Below are 17986 nucleotides of genomic sequence, written 5' to 3'. Positions count from 1 at the left end.
TGGCCACACACACATACACACACACACACACACACACAATAAATTAATTAATTAATTAATAAAAAAAAGAAGGACACAAAAGCACCTTGAAGATCCAAGGTCAGGAATGTGCTTTACTAAGAAAAATATCAAGTTGCCTAGCTATATTTTCTTTTTGAATGATACAAAGTAGGAATTTCTTATGTTTATTTGTTCATGACTTCATTCCACTTTCCAAAGTATAAATAGTTGTTCTACTTTTCCTTATTTTGTATTGACCTGACTGACTGTGCTGTCTCCCTCTTTGTGCCAGAAGTACTTTACAATTACATTGCACCCCTTTGGAAACAAACAGAATCATGTGTGGTTTTCATTTCATCTCTGGATTCTTAATTGTATAAGTAAATTAAGCTTTACCAGGTAAGATAACATATATAGTATCTACAGATTAGGATGTTGTCAGTTTGAAAAGCTATTCTACTGTTTACCATGCTCTATTCTTGAGGGCCTTAAGGATTTCACCCCTAACATATAGTATGGGCACAGATTTATCAATTGCATGATTCTTTCAAGTTCAAACTATCGCATATATCTGATTAACTCATAAACCTCAAATTTTTTAATAAATTACCTTAATCAGTAAAAATTATGCTATGAAGACAGTCTAAAGCATCCTAGGGGAAAAATTCATTTTTTGTGGCTCTTTAAAGCTAAAACTACTACTAAAATGCAATCGTACAGCATGTATAGGCCAGTAGTTACTGACATTTCCATTAAAAATGAAAGAAAAAGAACTTAAAACTCATTAATATGCAAAATAATTTTGAAATTCAACTGGTCCAGTGACCTTCAGTTTGAAAGCCTAGTATTAATCCCTTTTGTTTCTTGGCTCTGTTCTTTGTGCTTCTGGTCCTTCTGCCTTTGAAATTTACTTTCACTTTTCGGCCCTACAGGACATATTTATAGCTAAGTAATTTTACCCATCTTGCTTGCAGGTAAAAGTTTGGAAGATTCACCAAGTTTTGCTTTGTTTTTCTTTCATCATCTTCCACTATCAGTTTGAGCTGGCAGTGTTTCTACTGGTGGAAGCTTTACAAGAATCTTACATTTCTCTATGTGTGTCATGGGATTCATTCTACTTTTAAGCGGCTGCTTCACTGATCTTTACTAAATAATGATATCACTCTTTCTTGCTTCTCCCTAGGTAGCTGTGCCAATCTCTAATTCACATGTTTAATCTCTTCAAAGTGAGAACAAATAAACTTTTAAGTCCTTCCTAGGCATGAGCAAAATATTTGTAGTCTCACCCATTGCTTCTCATGCAATACTTTCCTGACAGTGAGCCTCCTAATTTACCATTTCTTGGTGTCTGGATTGAATAAAAATTTCTGAAATAATCAATTTCTGCTTATCAATACATTATAATTTTTCCTTTGCTGTGTTTCTTCTTCCATGTATTTTACTATAAGCAGGAAGAAACATGCAGGCCATACACTGAAGAATTTGAAAAACTTCCCAGCTATATATTCAACTTGTATTTTACATATTTTGACTTACTTTTAATTTGAAGACATAAATTCAACTAAGCTTCTGCCAATATATGACACAAATCTTGTTTCCTCCTCTTTCCCATAATTCCTCATTTTTAAATGTTTCCACTGATTACTTTTAATATCCACATTTCTAATTTCAGTGTGTACATAATAATTAAAAAATTTCTAAGGCTATATTTGGTTCCTATTCTTTCTGCATCACCTTTTTAACCATCAGAGCTTTAAATGTCCTTATGTATAAGTGTCAGTTCAAGGGTGTCTGCCTTCACCTTCAACCTTTGCCAACCACTGCTGATTTCCCAAATCTGAGGCTGTTCTGCTCTTTAGGTATTTGTTACAGCAATATAGCAGACATCAAAATAGTAAGGCTGAAGTACAAGTTTACTGTTATGAAACAGTACATATTTATGGTCTTACTGTTTTATAGAACAAAAACTCAAAATACGCATCACTGGGCTAAAATAAGATGCAATCAGGCCTATATTTTTCTCTGGAAGTTTTAAGGTAGAATCTGTCTTCTGTTTCTGAGCTCCATCTTCAATATTTAAAGCCAGGAATGTACATTATAATTTACTTCCTTGCAAGTATGAGAAAGTTTATTTCCTGGAGTTCGGCTTCCAAGAGGACTCATCTGCGTCTTGCTTATGATGGTCTCAGTTGCACAATGATGACGATTGTAGCTCTTCATCAGTGGACATCCAACAGGGCTGTTCTTATGTCCTTCAGATCAGGTAATCCAGGAGACAGCGAAAAAAAGATGTGCTGTCTCTCACCATTTCAAATGATAAAGTCTGAAGGTCACTGAACTACATTGACCAGGGAAGCTGCTCCCAGATTTCAGACTCTCAGAAACAATGAGAGACAATATATGTTTTTGCCTTATTCTAGTGTTTATAGAAAGTTTGTTTTGCAGCAAAAACCCCTGATATCAAACATTAAATTTCCATAAATATACATATTTAATTTATTTAATACAGGATCTCACTACATGGATCGGACTCATAGTGTCCTGTTTTAGACCTCTCAAGCAATGCGATTACAAGAGTGTACATCACACCCAGTCTCAATCACCATCTCAGTGCACCCCAGGGGTGGGCCCAGCACGGCAGGACATGGATCGAACCCCAGCCCCGGCATCTGCCTAAGCAGGCACTTTAATCTGCTGAGCTATCTGCAGGACCCCAATACTGATATATTTTTAAAAAATAATATACCTGCTAAATTTCAATTTTCAGTTCTTTGTTTCTAGCATAAAAATTATTATATGAGTATTGAAAAAATAATGTATATTTCACTTAAATATTCCTGAATAATTTCTTCCTACGTCAATATCATGAATAGAAGTCATATACCTGCACAACCTCTTTTCAGATACAATGTTCCAGAAATTAGTGCACACTCACACATTTCATGGGGGACATTATTCAGACCATACCATTCTTTCTAGCAGCTGTCTCAGAAGAGTAAAATTTACTTAAACTCACAATTCTTTTTTTTTTTTTTTCTTTTGCCAAAACCAGGGATTGAACTCGGGCCCTTGTGCTTGCCAGGGAAGCACTTATCCTACTCAGCCATATTCCCAACCCCTAAAATCACAATTCTTGACCTGAGACAAAATCCCTTTTATATTTGAAAAATTCCCTGAGCTCTGTGTTACCAGGATTTGGAAAAAAAAAAAGAGATGTGGAAGGAAATTTGAACTTATAGATAATATTTTTAGCATTAAAATATAACCCTTTTTCTTCACTACAGGATGGTCCTTTATTTTTTGTCATTATTATTATTTTTTTTTTTCAGAACCACGGATTGAACTCAGCCCCTTGCACTTGCCAGGAAAGCACTTATTCCACTGAGCCATCTCCTCTCCCCCAAGAATCATCCTATATATGTATATACAGGATAGTTAGGATAGATATACATCTACTTTATCTTAGTTCAATGAGAAGAAAGATTTGTACTACTATTGTTTAGATATCATGTCTTCATCTTGTCCTCTGACTAACTGCTATGAAGACCACAATATGCAATGTATTAATTATTCTATGTCCTACTAACCTGTCTTGAAATTGTTTCACTGTTATTTTATCTTTCTTTTCATTAAAATGAATAAAAAATTTAAAAAGAAAAAAGAAAATAACCCCTTCATCTAAAGTAGAAATTAATGCCATGAGTTAGTTTTCAATGAAATTTAGCCAGCCATCTTGTCACCTTGCAAACAGGGAAGCACTTCAAATGCTCATCTGTTTATATATCAGTCAAACACCCGTTGAGGTACCTCATAAGTAATTTTAGCTACAGTATTGATAAGCTATGTGAAACAGCATTGCAGTCCTCTCTCTTCTCTGCATTCTGGTAATATGGATCACTTTCAGCACTCATATCTAGATTTATCAACCAACAAGATATTTATCTAAATATTTTTCTCAAGAGTATGTCACTGTAATCACACGAAAGTGTATTTTCTAGTTTGCAGACCATTCCCACAATTTAAGGTGATCACCCAACTTCTCTTCCCATTTCTGGTTCCAGAGGTCTAGATTAAGTTTATAGAAGTTTCTTTGACTTAGTTGCTAGCCCCGGGTGTTAGAATATTGGTGCCAAACTGCAGGCTAGTTACTCATTTAGCACAGCGCTCAACTGAACCTAAAATCCTTACTTAAGTTCTTCTATATAGATGTTTTCATCCTGAGGTTCCTTGGTAGCTCTTTACTAGAGGTGTTTCTTTTCCTTCTCAGGTAAGAATAATGAGAAGGCTGATCACAATATAGAGGAGACTTTACCACAGAGTGAATGACAATGGTGAGAGACAGAAGAAGTGGGAAAGAGCACAGTAAAAGTGTGCAGTTATTGTACAGCTGAGCCTTAGGAGGGCCGTATCTTCATTTCTGGTATATGCTATTGGCAGTGTTGACCCACACAGAAAAATGTGGAAAAAGACTGTCTTGAAAGCTGAGCATTATAACAGGTACTATCTTGGATCACTATACCAAAAGTTAGACTCAGTTAATCCAATCTCAAAAACATTAATTTAAATATTCTTGCAAACCAATCTGTCAAAAATTGTTTTTTTAGAGATAGAAAAATAATTTTCTCATATTAATATGCAGAGCTGTAAAAGGCTCAAGTCAACAACTTCTGATATTGCCAGTCTTATGGAAAACCCACTATTATTAGGGACTACTGGACTATATTAGAATATTTTGCTGAATTCATGCACTTAAAATATTTAAATGACAATGGAATACCCTTCTCTGAAAAAACTAAACAAAAAAGGGAATACAAATGAAGGACCATTTTGTATCTGTATATTCAAAATAGGATACATATACAGCTACTTTCTCTTAATTCAGTGAATAGAATTTGTTATAACAGTGTTTGTGGATAGGATATCATGTCTGCATCTTGTACAAGGAATAAACACTAAGACAACAATATGCAATGTGTTAATTATTGAAGTTGTCCTAATCCGTTTTGAAACTGTCTCATTGCTATTTGTTTTTCAATAAAATTAGTTAAAAATAAAAAAGGAATATTTTCATAATCTTTCAGTCATATAGCAAAAGTCATGTTCAATAGAATACTTTAATGTACAAACTTATTTATTTCAATTCAAAGTATCTTAAAATAAATATATTTTGTATATTAGATATAAAGCCTTGAAACAAATTCTCAGTAGCATTATCCATGGCATGCAAGAGTAGTCAGTATTTCTTTTTGGTTGGATTTTCATGAAAGCATTTGTAATCTCTCCAATACCATCTATTATTCTCTCCACCTACCTCAACACTCTACTTGGATTAAGCTGGGATGCTTGCTGTTCTCTAAAACAAAGGGGCATCCCTATCTCAAAGCTTCTACTTGAGTTAGGTAACAATAATTCTTCCTTCAGTTATCTTTCATATATCTACATTTCTATCCTTGTCAGGGAGTTCTCATATTCTAATTCATAGGAATCAGTTATTTGTATCCTCCATATTAACCCTTCCACATATTTGAATTTCAAAAACACATTTAAAAGTATACATATTTACATATACATAAGTATTTAGAAGTCTCTATCATACTAATTTACTTATTGTGTCTATTGCCCCTTCATCAAGTGACTACATAATTTCCATCCAAAGTTTCTTGTCTGTCTTCTTCACTCAGTATTTCTAGCACTAATAATGGTAATTAGGATTTAGAACTTTATTAGTAACCTTTGAAGGATAGAATACATAGAGCCACTTGAGGAAATAGACTGAGAAATCAGTCTGCGAGAATTGTGATACCTTGTATACAAAAGTGCAATTAGAAGCACAGACCACCTCTAGGTATTGACTGGCAAATATTTCCTGGCTTCTTGGTTGTGAAATCTAATGAAGGAAATAGTATTAGTTTTGATCAAAAACTTGTTTGCTCCAGTATTATTATTATCAACTAATGTTAAAAGATCACTTTTTAAAAATACCAAAAAGGGGGCTGGAGAGATGGCTCAGTGGTCTAAAGCACCTACTTAGAACAAGCTTGGCAAAGCATCAGGGACCGCGGTTCAATCCCCCAGCACCACATGCCAGCCAGCCCCGCCCCCTGGTGGGCTGAGCTGGCCACACACACACACACACACCTCTCTCTCTCTCTCTCTCTCTCTCTCTCTCTCTCTCATAAACAAAAAAAATTTAAAAAAATACCAAAAAGGATTATTTTTAACATAAAATATTATTTCATTTTAAGTCATTTTTCCATGAATATTTTAACATAATTTTAAAGAAATGTACAGAAAGTTACATTTCTCAATAACACTAGAGTTTGTATAAGTAAATTGATTTCTAGCTTTTACACAGAGCTCTGATTGTCATTAAGGTAGTGTGACAATATACTTTAAAATTTCTATCATCATTCTAATATATGATTTTTTCATTCAATTGTATTTCTACTTTATTACATAATAACATTCACCGACTTGTATCTATTTTACTCAAAGGGAGATCAAAGGACCTTTAGCTCTCTGATCTCATATTCTTCAGACATTTCTGAATGACATTTATCATTACTTTCTGAAAATACTCCCGGAGAGCCAGAATTCCTACAATATAATATAAAATCACTTTATACCAAAAAAGATAAAATTACTAATTTTTCAGAACTTTTGTCAGCAGTTCTGTTATTACATTAAAAGGAGAGCTTATTTCCTAGGGCATTCTGTGCATGTATTTCTTACCCATTTTAATTTCAGAATCAACAACAATAACAATAACATTAACAATTAATAAAATATTTTTTAAACTAAGTTTTTTCATCTTCAGAAATTTCTAAATACAAGAAATCTAGAAGATACAACTTTTTTTGACCATGGGGCAAAAACATGTTCACTAGAAGAAAGATAGCCTCTTTAATAAATTGTGTTAGAGAAACTGGATTTCTCATTATGAACATTCAAATGAGACCCAGGTCTATCAGCAGGCAATAAACTGAATTCAAAATGGATCAAAGTTAAATATTAAAACAGAAATGCTAAATGTATTGGAAGAAAAAGTAGGTAGAAATCTTGAAGACATAGGTTGTAGGTAGAGAGTACTTGAACAAAAACCAGGCTGCACTGGAGGTACTTCGAAGAATCAACAACTGGCATCTTGGGCCAGTCAAATAGTTCAGCATATTAAAGCACCTGAAAGCAGGCTCAGGGACCAAGGTTTGATCCCCAGGCCTGCCATGCCAGCTCCACCCTTGGGATACGCTGAGACAGCAATTGAGACTGGGCGTGGGGGTGCGTGCCTGTAATCCCAGTTCTTAGGAGGCTGTAAACAGGCAAATCATGACTCTGATTTAGTAGTGAGACCCTGAACACCCTGTAGACCTTTCCCTAAAATATATTTTTAAAAAAGCAAAAAAACTGGCCTCTCACCATATTAAATCATTTTTCACAGGAAAATAAATCAACAAAGAAGTAAGACAACACAGTGTGGAAAAAAGTCAGACATTTGTCTTTTAGACAAAAGACTTTTATCTAGAATACAAATAAAGCAAAGAAAAATATCAGACCTCCCATATTCAAAGACCCAATGAAAATAGTAATAATAATAATAATAATAATAATAATAATAATAATAGGGATCTAAGTTGAATAAACACTTCTCAGGTGAAGAAAAACAAATGGCAAATAGATGTATAAAAAATATTCAACATCACTGGTAATTTGGGAGAAACAAGTTAAAACCATACTGGGATTGTGTCTTGCCTGAGAAAGAATATCTATCATCAAAAAATCAACCAGTAACAAATGCTGAAGGGGCTTTGAGGAAAAAGTAATACTTTTCCACTGTTGGAGTATAGACTGGTACAACCAATGCAGAAATTTATGTGAATATTTCTCAAAAAAACCCCAAAAAACTAAAGTAGGATTTGAGGTCTCATTTAACCCAGCTATTCTACTTCTGGGTATGTTCCTAGAAGAATTAAAAACATAATACAACAATGATATATACATACCCATATTCATAGCAGCACAATTTATCATACCTAAATCTTGGAAACAGCACAAATAGCCATCAACTGAAGAATGGATAAAAAGATATGCTATTTTTATGTCATGGAATACTATTCAGCTAGAAAGAATGATGAACTTGAGGATTTTGTACCTAGATGAATGCAACTAAAGATTATATTCATAAGTTAAATAATGGATAAAAAAGATACACTATTTTTACACAATGGTATTCAACTATAAAAAGTATATAAATTTGAGGCTTTTGTCAGCAAATGGATGGAACTAGAGACCATACTCAGAAGTGAAATAAATCAGACCAGTAAGTGCAAGCATGGTATTGTCTTCTTAGTGTAAGAACCTGAAAGAGTAAATAAAATCCATGTCAATGTCATATTCTCTTCCTGGTATGAGAAACTGAAAGAGTAAGTCAGGTCCAAAATATATGGTAGATATTGTGAGATGGGACGAAATTGTTCAAAACACAAAAAGAACTAGGATGGGTAAAAGTGGAAAGGACAGTACAGGAAAAGGAAAACAGTGCAAGCCGATTCTGCTATTAGTGTCTCAGTGACAAACAAATTTGCGAAAGCATTAGTTAAATAGGAGGATTTGTGCCATTATCAATGGGAGAAATTTCCAGGTTCACATCTTTTACTCTGACTTTAAAGATATCAGCATGTAGGGTATTAACCTTTGCTGTATCTTATCACTTTCTTATAAAATTTTCTTTTACTATTTTTCATAAAATAGAATTTAAAAAAACTAAAAGGTATGTAGGAGATCTATGTTCTATTTCAGAGGAGTTTTCATTTATATACTTACACATTTTTCATATTTTTTAAATCACTGTTAGGAAGTTTATTACTGAGCTCCTGTTTTGCTTTAAGAAGTTCTGGTTCAGAGTGTGCCCTCAGGAAGCGCCTGTCCCCTGCATTCATGTTCAGTTGAAACCCATTTTGATGATTTGGAAGCTACAACACTGTCACTGCAATTAGTTAAGATGAGGATACACTAAGTATGACAGACCATAAATTAATTAGAAATTATTTTAAAAATCATGTGCTTATGCAGAGACATAATCCTTTTCATAACAGGATTATGAAATCACAAGAGATTTGAGTAATGATCCATAAGCACTGGATGGTGAAGAATTACTAGGAAAACATCAGTAGAGTCTCCCTTTGGCTTCAGAGGACACATGACCAATTTCTTCTTTAAGACTACATGACTGAGGAATGGAGAAATAAGATGTGGTATTTTCACACAAATGGTATTCAGCTATAAAATGTATAGAGATTTGAGTTTTTTGTCTGTAAACAGATGCAACTACAGACCATACTGAGAAGTGAAATAAATCAGATCAGGAAGTGCAAACATTGTATTGTCATCTTAGTGTAAGAACCTGAAAGAGTAAATAAGATCTGACACATTAGTATGTGCTGTGAAAAAGATGTGAGCCTAGAGTGGGAGATAGCTTTGTGGTCTAAGCACCTGCCTGGCAAGTGCGAAGTTCTGAGTTCAATCCCCAGTGCTACATGCCAAGTTGGCCCAGGAGCCCCACGTGCACTGTGCCAGCCCCAAAACTGGGCATGGTGGTGCGTTCTGGTAACCATAGTGCTGGGGAAGCTAAAACAGGAGGATCACTACGAGTCTGAACTGAGTAGTGATAACCTGTATCAAAAACTGTAAAAAAAAATAGCTGTGTGGACCATACATATTTGCAATTAATTGAATTTTCTAATGTGTTTAGTACTTCTCAGTAAGTGAAAGGAAAGCTACTATTCTAGTTACATGAATTTATAAGTTGTTATTTTCAGCCATCTGAATATTATATGTCTATGATGAGCTTTCGCTGAACTTCACAAAAATTCTTCCAAAAGTCAGATAAAACATAAATATTGATTTACAGTTTCTATGCAACCTTCAGCTATACCTGTTAGCAAATGACAATTTTAAGAAAATAAAAGAAGAAATAGAAACTGAAATAAAGTAAATTTGTCCATTCACAGATATAATGTTGATAATCTGCTTGAAATTAAAAATGACTACTAAAACAAATAAGGAGAAATTTCAAAGACTAAATAAACATTGAAATTGTTTCTAAAAACCACTAATGAACATTTAGACATGAGGTAAACTTATATCATTTAAAATGACATTAAATCATGATCTGGTTTGAATGTACATTATCATTTCATTTATATTCACTTTTACAGTGAAGATATAAGCTCAATGCTTTCTCTGAAATCATGGGCATGAACACTGCCCAGGCTGATTCCTAGAATGCCATAGTAGAATTTCAAAGATGTGGAGGAACCTAGACTCCTGGGTAAAGTCTTTTACAGGAAAATTTACAGTATAAAAATGAAATAAAAAGAGGCTAATGGAACCAAACTAAAGGGAAGATTTGGGTAAAAATTTAAGACATTGATGTTTTCAAGAGAATTTTTTTAAAATATATGCTAATAGTGTGGAATTCTTCACAAAAATAACAGTCAAGAAAATTCTGTAGCTATGAAATTAGAATGCTTAAACTTAATCATTCTTTTCTTCCAAAATTTAGGAAATTTGATTCAGATAAAAAAATAATATAACTAATTATGGAAAAATCCTATAGAGATTTATTATATTAAAAATGCTAAATATATTCAAGATTACATTTTATCCAGGAGTGGTGGTGCATGTTTGTAATCCCAATACTTGGGAGGCAGATGTAAGAGGATCACCATGAGTTTGAGGCCATCCTAGGCAACAATTTGAGTGAAAGGCCAGCCTGAATTGCCCCATGAGACCCTGTCTCTAAAAGACAAAAAAAAAAAATCATACTGTAGTATGTTTAGAAAGTCCTTGTGTACACCTATGTCTTAAAGAGGTTTCATATTTTTAGAAGACTCAATGTTTCTGAACTATTTAGGTCTTTGACCTGTTTTGATTTGATATTAGTAGAATGAGAGACATGAGTCTAGAATCTTGCTTTTGTGTGTTGATAACAAATGTCCCTGAACTGCTTGCTTGCAGCTGTATTTTCTGCAGTGTATGTTTTTGAATCCTTTATCAAAGCTGAGAAGGCTAAAGGCACCTGTGACTGTTTTTGCATTCTTGCTTCTGCTTCATTGATTCGCAGAACTGTATTTGTCTTAGACCCCTGATGATTTTTCCTGTAGCTTTGTAATCTGACTTGATTACTTGGAATCGGAGACTGTGATACCTCCTGTTTTCCTCTTATTGCTCAGGATTGATTTGGCTAGTTTTGTTTTTTTGTCTGACTCCACATAAATTTTATGATTGTCTTCTACTTTTATGAAAAATGCTATTGATGTTTTCATCACAATTGCCTTATATCTATATATCATTTTTGAAACAAGTCCATTTTGATAACATTAGTGCCTACCTAGGATTATGTGATACCTTTCAGGTTTCCAACATACTCTTCAACCCTTTTTCAGAGTAATATAGTTTTCATTACTGAAGTCTTTCACTGCAATAAAACTGCATCTTAAAATTACGTCCATTAATGTGATAAACATGAAATATACAAAACAAACTATATTTTAAAAGTTTAAAATTTGATGCAAGATTAAAAAAAATAGGAAAGAGAACTTGCAAAACATCTGGAGTAAGATGAAGCATTTTAGGGGAGGTTTATTTTTTATTTTTGGTGCTGAGGACCAAACTCAGGGCTTTCAGATTGTTAGGTAAGCATTCTACTGCTGAGCCAAATCCCCAGCCCATAAAAGAAGCATTTATTTATTTATTTATTTATTTATTTATTTATTTATTTATTTATTTGCAGTACCAGGGATTGAACTCAGGATCCTGTGCCTGCCAGGCAGGCACTTATTCTACTGAGTTATCTCTCAGCCCCTAAATGAAGCATTTTAAATAATTGTGTTCATCAGCTTTCTTTTTGCTGGGATTTGGTACCTTAAACCAAAAGTTTAAAGAAGTAAGTGATTTATTTGGCTCATGTATTCAGAGGATTCAGTCCATGACAGGCGAGCTCTGGTACCAAAGCTTCATGACAAAGTTCCTGTAGATCAAAGCAAATAAACGACACAAAGAAGAATAACCAGAAATATTGGGTGATGTCCCACGTATAAACCAGAGGTCACAAATTCATGACCCATGTAGGCATACCCAAGGTAGAAACTTTATTGAAAGTCAAGTTAAAGGAAGGCTGCTTACTTTCTGATAGTCAAGAGTCCAAGGAAGAAAAGAATTCCAAAGAGAAATAGTCAAGTAACAAGATATAGATTCCACAGGCACTGAAACTACTGCACAAAATTCTAATTTCCTTTGAGGAAATTGAAATAAAAAGATAGTAAGTTTATTCTCCATTCTGTACTACAATTATTAAGTAACAGTACATGGAGTTTCTCTTTTTAATTTATGATGAAAAAATATGTATACATTCATTTATTACTGGTAATAATAAAATTGAAAAAATATTTTCTGTGGATAAACTTAAAAATATATATCAAAATGCTAAAATACTTTGTCTTGAACCAGACATAGTCTTTGAATAATATTTCCTAACTGGTACTGATATAGAATAATTGAAGCTCATACAGTGTTAATAGTAATGTAAAATGAGGCTGCCTCTATAGAAACCTGTAAATAGATTCCTCAAAAATTAAAACAAAATTATGATTGATGTAGAAATTTTACTTTTGAATATTTAGCTAAAAAATTCTATGGACATGTCACCACTCCATATCCTTCATTGTGCTACATACAATGGTAAAATGATCTAAATTGTAATGGTGGATAGATATTTAGACCTAGATTATATATCCATAATGGAAGATTATTCAGCTAAAAAGAAGATGAATTAATGGAATGAAGTTGTAGCTTAAGGATATTTTGCATACATATCACATTCTTGGAGACATAATAAGCAAATGGATGTATTCAGAAATCTGAGTGGTGGTCGATAGAGACTAGGGAAGGACAAAATAAGAAAATGATGACCAGTGAGTAGAAAGGTTCTGTTATGCTAACACATGTATTCTGTAGGTTTTTTAATGGAATATGATATATGTAGTTTAGAACACCTTATTATGGACTTTAGAAGACACATCTCATATTAATAAAAAAACACAAAGGACTAGTAACAATATTATAGAACACGGATATATTTAGCATCTTTATTTTTATTTTGGTGATGCTGTTATATCTGCATGCAAATATACAAGTCTGAAAAAGGTATAACTCATATACAAATATAGTATGCTTTGAAAAGGTGAAGAAATATATTTTTTAAATTGCTTAGATAGAAAATTTTGAAACAAATGAGATACAATACAAAAAAATCCATGACTAATTTAAAAAAACTGCAATGGAAGACATATTGCTACCAATTCCTCTGAAAAATTGTTCCTTCTCACTTCAAATGCACTACGACAAGGCTATTGCTATTGCCTGAGCAGCCCTAGAAGGCCTCTTCGGCTGTCATTACTTGCACTGGCACGACGTTCTGAATGCCATGAAGGAACTCAAAATGAGTACCTTTTGCAATCATTTTGACTTTGACAAAGAGCCCGAAGTCCTATGGCATCAGATCTGGTGAACAGGGTGGATGAGGGTACACGTTACTATTTTTTTTAATAAAAGCGATTCGTCCTAGGAGGGCACTCTGAAGCAGCTTTCACCACATTTTTGGTATACTTTGCCACGATGCATGAAAGAGGACTCCCAGATCTGCTTCAGGAAGTGAAGAGAATGACAGCACAACTGTGTTCCTAGCAAACGGGATTACTTTGACAGGGATTACTGGCTTTGTGTCTTTTACTGTAACTCAGTTTTTAAAAATATTTTATTTATATAAAAAAAGTCTTTATTTATTTATTTGGTACATGGTCTCACCACACACTTGGACTTGTAGTGATTCTCCAGTCTCAGCCTCACCAGCGCTGGGATCACAGGTGTGTGCCACCACACCTGAACTCAATGGCTGGCTCGGTGCGCCGGGGGTTCCGGGGCCACAGGACATGCAGTACCCGAGATGGAAATGGGTCTTGCCCTTGCCAGGCAGGGGTTTAGACCGCCAAGCTATCTTCCCAGCCTCTTGTACCTTACTTTTTGTCGTTGTATTTTAGGGAAGGGTCTATACGGTGCTCAGGGTCTCACTACTAGGTCAGACTCAGTGATCAGCCTGTTCACAGCATCCCAAGACCTGGGATTACAGGTGTGTGCCACCACGCCCAGTCCCAATTTCCCTCTCAGCGTGCCCCAGGGGTGGGGCCAGCACGCCAAGCCTGGGGATAGAAACCCCTGCCCCTGTACCTGCTTGCAGGCGCTTTAATTACTGTACTTTTTAAAACTTAAATGCACACCATATTATTTGATCAGTCCTCATAGATTGCAACAGGAAGAGGCAGGAGTACATTTTTGTTACAGTATAAGTGAAAACAGTACAGATAAGGTTCTAAGGTTATCTATACTGTTTTCATTTATACTCTGACAAACTTATTGCATAGCTTAAATTAATTTACATTACTTCCTAATATATCTAACAATTAATTCAGGAGATAAATTGATATGCTTAAAATATCAATGTCAAAGAAAAATATAAAATATGTTTTATAATACGATTTTCTTTTTGGAAAGTTTTGTGTTTTAAATACCTGTATATACAATCTAATATTTAAGAGTAATTTTATAAGACTATACACACTGGTAAAAGATATATAAAGTATGAGACATTGAATGATTACTTGCTTCCCATTTCTGTGCTCAAAATTTCTCATGATGATCCTACATTCCTACCAACCCTTCTCTCCATTCTATCTTGTCATGTTCCTTTATTGCTTATTAATTTTTATTGTCTTGTTCAAGTATAATTTATTTAATTTCCTTGATTGTAGTCTCTTTTAATTTCTATATGTATGATATTTTTCTTCTTTGTTCATGAACTGATTTCCTGGATCCACAATACTGCTCACTTCACAATAGAAAATACATATTTTTAAATGAGTTTACATGTCCTTAAATTAATCTTTATTACTTTGCAATTGGAAAACAACATATAATGTTTCTTGATATTAATTTAAATGTCAGAGTGAAAGAAAATGCATAGGCAGAGCAAATACACATTACATTAAATGTTAATAAAATGATCAAGTAAGTTATTATGTTATGTTCTTCCATAATTTGATGTTTTCTTTCTTTTTAAATATAGAAACCAGTAAACTAAAAAAATTAGATTGTTATTTCTATTCATAAATTTTCCTCTGCTGAGCAATTTTTATTCCTCAAATGAACTTTACTGTTTTGTCCATCTGATTTTTAAACATTTTTTATGGAAAAATTGCTCTATTGACATACACTTCACCTTTATTTTCAACTCCAATTAAATCCTATCAAAGAAAAAAGTCTCATGATTTTATTTATGGCCAAAATGTAGCAAATAAATTCCATCTGTCTAAAATACTGTCTGGTTGTGTTGCCCTCCTCAACACATTTAGGTTGAAATCACAACAGTTTAAATCCAAGAAAATAAGAAAAGTATATTTTGTATTATTTGACAAGGACATGACATTGTGTATTCAGTGTAAGTTTTTAAACTGCACATTCTAAAATAGGTTTATTTTATAATGACTAAGTTTTCCTTTCAAATATTTCTTTACTGTTTGAATAATGTAACTATTAATAAAGGAAATCACAGTTATTTCAGTAAAGAAAACTCAGCTATTGTACAAGGATTGAGAAGCATACTCCATTAACCTTGCTGTCCTTGGAAATCAGACTGACTTATTGTGCAGCCTCAATTAGCTTGTCAAATAAATGCACTGCCACCACAATTCTTTTCTTTAGTTCAGTTTTAGGACACGGGGTGTGCCAAGAACTGAATAAGCATTATAATTTTCTTTTCTGGGAGAAATATTAAGCAATGCATATCAAAGTAGCATTCAGGATGAAGGATAGTTTTTAACTAAATGCCATATGAATGAAAAGAGAAATGCCTCCTGTTTTGTCATTCTGTTTCCCTTCTCATAAACCAGGTGTAACATAAGTGCATTTCACACTATAAAATGCAATATTTCCACAATATTAGTTATATATGAAGTATACAGTGTCTATCATTTGTACTATGTAGCTAAGTGATATTATTGATCATGTGAACATAGTACAATTAAACAAAGAGATGAAGTACAAGCATTGATGTACATAAATAAGCAAATTGTATCATCTTATTCTTAAAATGTACACAAAAGTTTTAGCTTGCAATCTTTAACAAGTACTCTATTCTAGCTTTGAAATTTTTTTAATCATTGTCAAATGCCATAAAAATAAGGGCAAACATAAAATCTATGACATTATTCACAACATCTTTCAGATTTTTTGAATTACTGATCATTTTCAATTGTATGTTTGACAAAGTCTTAGACAAATTACTAAAGAAGGACCACTATTATTTTAATCAATAGTTTTCAAAATATATCTCTTTCTTTGTTATACCAAAGATACTGCTTCATGCCTTTTATTCCAACAATCAGATATGATGGTTAAAAGAGCTTACTTGAAAAAAAAGTAAATTGGTAATGCTATTTAAAATATGAAAAACACCCACATTAAAACAAAAAGTATACTAGCCTTATTTTAAATCACAGCTGCTTCTTTTTTCTTTTGTTACGAATGAACACTTATAAAATTCAAAGGAATGTCTTTGTATCCAAAAGAATGCAGCAGGGTATTTTCTAATACTCTTGGGTGTACCAAAAGTTTGAGGTTGTTTTCCATAGTAATTACTTTAAAAATGCACACCAAAGAAAAACACTGTCTCCTTCAATTAGCAATAATTGCGCCTCAGATAAAACTCATTGGCTATAATACTGCACCATGCAAAGCTAGAGCCTTCTTTGTGAGCAGGATCCGGTATTTGTGCTTGCTTCTCACTTTTAGTCTTAGCTGATGTGAGACAGCTTCCAATTCTTCTGGATAAGGAAAGATCAAGGTTGAAGTGAAATTTAATTTGCAATGCTGTAGGAAAAATGTCTTCATGTCGATAAGATGCAGAATTGTACCTAAGTAAATTACGTGTAACAATAAGGCTATATTTATATTTTGATCATGTTAATAACCATTTACACATTTATTTATATTTACTTTGTTTGTAGGCATAAAGTAAATAAATTTAAATTATTCATTTATAATATAGAAAAAAATAATCTTAATGCGGATTCCTAAGTTATCTTGAGAAAAACCCAGACAGTAAGGCAAATTTTTTTAAGAATTATACTTCCTTTGCTTTTGCTTCTGGAAATATTATTTGAAAAGCATACGAGTTTTATTTACCAAATGAACTGATAAATGTGTTAAGTGATAGAATGACGGCTCTTCTGTTTTGATCATTCCACACTGAAATATCTCCCTGTATTCCATGAAATGTAAGAGTCCTACAACTAAATTAAAATATATGCACATGTATCTTTATTTACTTTACTTGTAACATAATGTTGATAGACTTAATATTTATATTTATGTATTGTGAAAACCATATGATGTTTAAATTATAAAATATTAGGTGAAAGCATCAGCAAAGGAAGACTTCATCTTTTATTAAGAAGAGAGAAAGCACAGAATAGTTATATCGAGTTAGTGAATTGTTATTGTACCTGGAGATTAAGCATGGCTTAAGGAAATCTGTCTGGTTTGTAACAAGGAGTGAATTGAGATACTTGATAGTGGTGTCAATTTAAGTAGGAAACGACTAGAGGGTTACAAACTCAGGCTGGGGTGTGTCTGGGTGACAGACTTGCTGAAGAGGAACACCCACACCGGGTGGGGTGGCATCAACAATAGACTTGTAAGTGGAGGAAATAGAAAACGAAAGAAAAATGATGTCTGGCTTTTGTTTTCTTGAAGTGTTTCAGTACTCACCATTGTCTTTGCATGTACTTGTGCAGGCTTCTGGCTCAGACTCTGCAGCCTCCCTATCCTGAATCTTTCTTTTTTTTTTTTTTTCTATTCTGAATCTTTAGGTTTC

This window comes from Octodon degus, unplaced genomic scaffold (genome assembly GCF_000260255.1).
Source record: "Octodon degus isolate 3935 unplaced genomic scaffold, OctDeg1.0 scaffold00202, whole genome shotgun sequence".
In the NCBI taxonomy this organism is placed as follows: Eukaryota; Metazoa; Chordata; class Mammalia; order Rodentia; family Octodontidae; genus Octodon; species Octodon degus.
This window is presented reverse-complemented; position numbering follows the sequence as displayed.